Raw genomic sequence first — 6,776 nt, 5'->3', positions numbered from 1 at the left:
TTTGTGGTTGGGGTATTCCTGCTGCTCACAATAAACTGCAACCACCCTACCTCCCGTGCCGAAGTCAACCTAGGATTAGAATCGAACGAGCACAAACGTTCAGATTGTGAGCTTGAAAATAAATTTTTAAGATACTATGGGCGAAATTATGTATCAGTCTGATATTACTGTCTGACATACACCAGGAATATCTGTCGTCAGCTGCGAAAAGTAGAGACCGCAATCTCACATGTGTTAGTGGTCGTCGAACAGCTCTTATTGAGCAAACGAAACACAGTGAAGACTGAAACATAACAGAATCAACAGTTATATAACCTGTGATCCTCGTTACTTTGTATGAATCATAATTGATGCAGTATTGTAATATCATTAAATACAAGTAAGAACTACATTATAAATGCTATACTGAATTCTTATCATGATACATCATAACAAAATTTATGTATCAGCTGATATTACGTCTGACATACGGACCAGAACGTTTACACTCATTGCTCAATTCACTACACTCTACTATAACTCACTATAACTTTAATGAATTTTTCTCCTTCTTTCAATTTATATTTTACAGTCAAACCTGCATATAAGGAAATATGCAGTCATACCTGCATATAACTCAAGGAAAATGGCAAAAGTGTGGACAGACATGTCTGTTATCACGAACATGTATCATTATCATGTATACAGGGTTCATGGCATTACATTGAGGTCTGTCAAAAACTATATAGCAAAGGATCTGTCTGTACGTAATTAACATTTCAAAATATTTATACCCTGTGCATCAGAACTTCTGCGACCCTCAGCAGTGACATGATCGCCATGCCAGACGCCGTGCTTAGACCGTCGACACATCGTTGCAGGACGACCACCGCCGTATCCCATGACATGTTGTCGTTGCCGCGGCAATGGTGTGTGAGAGCAAACCTGATGCACGTCCACTTGGCTTCCGTGTAGAGCAACACTGACCGGTTTAATTCGACCAGCGACAATTTAATTCGGGCACTCACTTATTTAACATGTTAACTGTTACAATAATTGTAAAGAAACCAATATCAGAAAAAATCCCTGACATCGGGGTCAAACAGAGAGCATGTAAATAAAGAGGAGAACAGCTCTGAACACAATCAGGGCGGGTCGCTGCGCAAACACACCTCGTCAACTTTCGACAGTCTCCAGTCTGTGTACGGGACTGCTGACTAGCTTCTGTACGTGTGGCATCAGGACAGCAGCAGGACACAGCGCGTGTAGAATCCGCAGGGCCCTGCAGTATAGCTCCACGGTCGACACATCGCTCGCCTGCCAATTAACGCAAAACCTTATCAGATTTCATTTTATTTGCGCTCGATTACCTCCCAGCCAACGATCGACGTACCGGAGAGAATGCATTATTAACAGCTTTGCCTGTGTGTACAGTCAAACGCGCCACTCGATGGAGAACGCGGAAAGTGTGCTTTATGTTACGATATGAGATTCATGTATCGATACCGTATATATACATCGTTGATGACGTCACATAGCAACATAAGGCAGAATAAAATGGCTACCTATAACTCATAACATGGTTGAACATTGCCTCCTTATTATAGGCCATCAGGCACGCTTCACACTTTATAGACAGGCGTCTGTTATGTAGTGGTGGCTTTAATGTATGCTCACCAATCAAGGGGAATGCCAAAAGTTTCATTTATAGACCGGGGCCTGTTGTTAGAAACAATATTGGACTTAACATTAGTCTTAATATTAACTATTTCTCACAGACGTGACCTCTAGACACTGTGTATGAGAAACTCATGTTTCTGTCAATCGTCTATGAAAAAAATTAATGTTAAGACTAATGTCGAGTCTAATTTTGTTTCTGATAATGGGCCCCAGGTGTTATTCTTAACATTAACTTTTGCCTGCAGACCGAACATGTGTACACTGTGTATGAATAGGAACTTCATGCTGTTTTTGTCAGTGGTCTATGAGAAAAAGGTAACATTAAAGGTAAAATGTTAAGTCTATTTTTGTTTCTGACCACGCATCCCAGGTGCAGTTCAAACCACTATCAACTGCACATCAACTAATTCATGACGTAGTGAGCGTAGCGAGTGAGCGGCGTATCCTTACGATGCAATTGATCTGACGTAGTGATGATATCGTGAAATTAATGTATCGCGGATGTGATCTTCTGTGCAAAGGCAGAATAGCGAGTGCATGCGTGTGCATTGTGCGTGCGTGCACGTGAGATGGTACTTACAGTCCATGGGTTTTTAGAAGTAGCTGCTGGTGGTCAGACAGGAGAAGACAGAAGGCACTAGGTCTGAAAGCTATCCCTGAGCAAAGGCACACGCAGCCACCCTCTGTGATGGGTCGGCTTCTAACTCCTGCACCTCCTGCTGCTGCTGCATTTGCCACACCTGTCCGCCACACAAACACACATCAACCGTTATTCAGCCTGACCGAGTTAAAAGACCGAAAGCACGAAGGAAGACCATTAATTGTGACTGTAGTCATTTGTCGCTAAATTTATGGTTGCAATATAAATATCCTAAAATATCAAGTTGAAAAAACAGACATAATTAACAGTGGCAGTGGGTGGCAATGCCAATGCAGTAGAAAAAGTTTGCAACTAACTAAACAGGAAGGGAGACAATTCCAATACGATATATAACAGAAACAAAGAAGCTAAACATAAAGGGATCCTTTGAAGATGGCACGTGTCGAAAGTGCAACGATAACGCTCAGATGATCGAGTGCAACAAACAGGCTTCATCAAGCAAGAGAAGAGGGAATGTCAATCTTCACATGACCATGATAAATTTTATGAAAGGTTAGCGAAATTGAATTGAATAATAAGGCTTAGCGAATTGGATAATAAAGCAATTATTGGAGAAAGCGGACACCAAGAGAAGGGGGTTACCGCTATCACATACTACAGTCTTCAATATTCTGGACTTTGAAGACACATGTATGCGTCTAATCAGAGGAATTGCTCCGCCCTGTGATTGGAGGATAAAAATATAATTCGTGACGTCACGTTTTCATTTCGCATACCCCGCCGCATACGCTGTTATGCAATGACTGGTAGGAAAGTGTACTAACTATCATATGGCGCGAACGATTTGAGTTACACTTCTATAAATTCTAGCTATTATAGACACATGTCATGTGTTAGCCTTAATCTCTGTGAATTTTGAGTCTATTGAAGCACGATTAGTCTAATTAATTAGCAAATATGCACACGCGGTATCGCTCATAGTCATAGGCTACGCGCGGCTATGGCCGGTAGAAAGTGTACTAACTACTAACTATCATATGGTGCGAACGATTTGAGTCACATTGCTATAAATTCTAGCTATTATAGACACATGTCTTAGCTATGATCCCTGTGACTGTGAGTCAGCCTAAAAATTACCCTTTTTTTTACGAGAGCTCTTTTTTGATTTTGTATGAAAAAAAGAGCTCTCGTAATTTTTTTTATGTACTTTTCACAATAACTAACTAATAACTGATAGCAATCAGTGCTCTTCTGAATACACTCTATCCTTTTGTGAACATTGGAATCGATGAATTTTGAATGCATGCGGCCCATGTAGAAGTAAGCTATCAGCGCCGGACGAATATTATCGTTGTCAAACTGTTCCAGCATCTCGCAGTTCGCCGTCTTAACGAGTCAAGGAACAACTCAAAATTGTGAATGCACTCGGCGCAGAGCAGGTTGATCTTACTGATGGCGTGTGGCGACGGCGTCGTCTGCTGCTCCTTGACGATCGCCATCTTGATGTCGAGCATCTCGCCGTACGCCTCGGCGATCTCGTACGTCAGCCCGCCGGCAGATGAGCAGGTAGCAGCGCGGGTTAAGCTCGCCGAGCACTCCCTGCAGCGCGTTGACGCGCCGCTTGTGCATCTTCAACTTGCGCTCAAAGTCCGATTCAAAGAACTTGAGCAGCTTGTAGAGCAGGCTGGAGTCACACGTGAGCTCGGTGTAGTCCAACGCGGGGTCGTAGAGCGAGTAGAATGGAATGCTCTGGGCAGACCGTAGAGATAGCATCCGTGCCGCTTCAGTGATTCTGGCCCCAGTGACTGCAGTGACCACTGGGTGCTGGTGGCAATATCCATGAAGGAGTGACTCGACTCATATTATACTTGGATCCACTGGAGAGCACAGACGCCTCCTCTTCTCCTCGAGCAAATCAGGCATTCTCCATGACGATAGCTTTTCTGAAAGAGAAAACGAAGATAGATGTGGTGGAATGGACACTGACATGCCCACCACACAGTCTCCAGGATTCTTCTAGTTGCGGGGCATTTGTGTGCCACTATGCTGCGCAACTTCTAAAAAACAGATCACTGATGGCAGACAGAGATGTGATGCAGCTAAGAAAAATAATTTTTGAAGAAGTTATGGGCCACTGTAAAATTATGGCTACAACTGAAGAAAAAGAGATGTGCTCACGATGCAATGGTCGGCATCTGGAGGATATGCTGCGCCAAGTGTGAACAATGGCTTCACTGTAAATGCATTGGTATTTCTAAAGAAGAGGCTCAACGTCTACCTGCTTTTTACTGTCCGCTGGTGTTATAATAATTATAATTAAACCTAAAATGATGGCAAATAAAGAACGGAAAAGGAGATTTTTATGAATTTTTGCTTAGTGGTGATGAGGTTAATGGCACATCACACTGGAGTCATCGAGAGGCCAAACTACAGCTATGACAAGCACTTGGTATGAAAATATCTCATATAAAATATCAAGATAATTCATTGAGAAATATAGAAGTTGTGGCTAATAAAGCCACAACCTCTATAGTATAAATGCTCCAAAACTCTGCGATTTGCTCCCATACCTTGCAAAAATTCCCCCAAAATTGGTCAGAATTTTATCACCATATAATGCCTGTAATTCTTGATAGGGTAGAATTTTTCAATTCTGTAAACTGTGTCATGTTTTCTATGCCCTGCGCCACAGCCACAAGCATTGGGAACACTTCAATGATAAAATTATGGTAAATAAACATGAAATGTATTTACTATCGAAATCTTAAAGATTATCTATGCTCTTTCGCCTATTATTCGTAACAGTCAGGGCCTAATCCAAAACATTTTTCATACCGAATGCCGGCCGCCCAAATTACGACCCCTAGAAAAAACACCCAAATTACAAAATTATACAACGCCCAAATTAGCAGAGCTCTGAATTAAATCACCATGTTTCTATCATTATGTAGACACTGTTTTATAATAAAATGCTCATATAAGATCTATAATCTCTTATCTGAACTATTTTCCCATTGCTACGCTCGCCACGGGTTCCCAAGCAGCTAGATTAGCCCGTGACAGTATCAACAAGTTTTTATCATATTACTACTTAGCAAGTGATGATTAAGTAATATCAGGAGCGTATAATGACAAATATATTTGACAAATATATATGACAAAAATATATATATGACAAATATATTTGTCATTATACGCTCCTGGTAATATCATATTTAAGTATCATTAAGTAAATAACGGATTAATCAATGAGACGCAATTCCATTTAAATTTTCAATTCGAGTAAATACATTTCGTGTTTATTCACCCTAACCAGTATAACTCGCGCGCATCCGCGAGCGAGGGGTCAGCCAACTGGAATGCTTTGGGCAGACCGTATTTATTTATTTATTTATTAATTTAAAGACTGTACATTTGTAACAGATATGTCAACATGAGCTTGCAAGCTCCTCACCGTCAAGATGGCATCAGTGCCGCTTCAGAATTCTGGCCCCATGGAATCCTACTGGTGACCACTGGGTGCTGGCGGCCATATCCACGAAGGAGCGACTCATATTATACTTGAATCCACTGGAGCGCACAGATGTCTCGTCTTCTCTCTGAGTAAATCAGGCATTCTCCATGATGTTAGCTTTCCTGAAAGAGAAAACGAAGATAGACGTGGTGGACGGGACCTGTGCTCGCCCGAATCTCGCAATGAGCTGGCATGCTGCCAACAACGCATCTACAACTGGCATCTGCAACTAATCTAGCAGGTGATGGATCGTAGACATCGTAATGCTCTATATATAGAATCTATGTGAATAAGTAAATTCAAAATAATAACTATATTATTTTGAGGTCATAATTTAGAGTGGCACAGAGTTCAGGGGCCCTGTGTGTAGGAAACAAAGTTGAGAAAGTCCTAACATTAGCCTCAGTGTGAAACTTTCCTTTTAGACCTTTGACAGAAATGTAAAAATTACTAGAATTAAAAATCATAGCAAATTTCCTCATAGCTTTACGAATTAAAATTCTTTCAACGATTTAGGAGAAAAGGATAGTGTTAAAACTAATATTATAATTAATTTTGCTGCAAAACGCTTGCATATTATGAAAAAACTATATTATGAGGGAATTTAATGTTATATGCTAGCACGTCATCAATTCGAACTTCACTTACATACACATTTTCAGTGGGTAGACAAACTTATTATTACTACCACCGGTGCTTCAAAGCTACCTTGTTAAATGTCTCCAGTATTGTAGAAGGTAGATCTGGACTCCTCCTGAATTTCTCGTGGAACACTACTGGCACTGCAGCTTCCAGAATGTTTCAGAAGCACGCATGGTTCTTCCAATGATCCTGCACCGTGTTCCATGCTGCTGTCACCACCTCAATTACGACTCCATCGCCGAGATTAACCTAGATTAAAATTGACGAGCACAAATTGTTTGAGCTTGAAAATAAATTTTTAATGATACATGCGAAATTATGTATCAGTTGATATTACGTCTGACATACGACCAGGAATAT

The 6,776-nt window shown here is 41.0% G+C and overlaps 1 protein-coding gene across 1 annotated transcript in view; it reads right to left on the bottom strand.

Moving 5' to 3' along the window:
- Positions 1 to 6,664, bottom strand: part of LOC106814893 (KIF1-binding protein homolog) — a 10,928-nt gene extending 4,264 nt beyond the window's left edge. Inside the window, exons 1-2 of the mRNA XM_014819269.1 lie at positions 6,483 to 6,664; positions 5,715 to 5,896 (exon numbers count right to left, since the gene is read on the bottom strand). The gene's annotated coding sequence lies outside the window, so the exon portion shown is untranslated. The remainder of the gene's footprint in view (positions 1 to 5,714; positions 5,897 to 6,482) is intronic.
- Positions 6,665 to 6,776: the final 112 nt, after the last annotated feature.

This window comes from Priapulus caudatus, unplaced genomic scaffold (genome assembly GCF_000485595.1).
Source record: "Priapulus caudatus unplaced genomic scaffold, Priapulus_caudatus-5.0.1 Scaffold999, whole genome shotgun sequence".
Classification (NCBI taxonomy): Eukaryota; Metazoa; Priapulida; class Priapulimorpha; order Priapulimorphida; family Priapulidae; genus Priapulus; species Priapulus caudatus.
The sequence above is the reverse complement of the archived record's forward strand: the minus strand, read 5'-3'. Positions and strand labels throughout refer to the sequence as shown.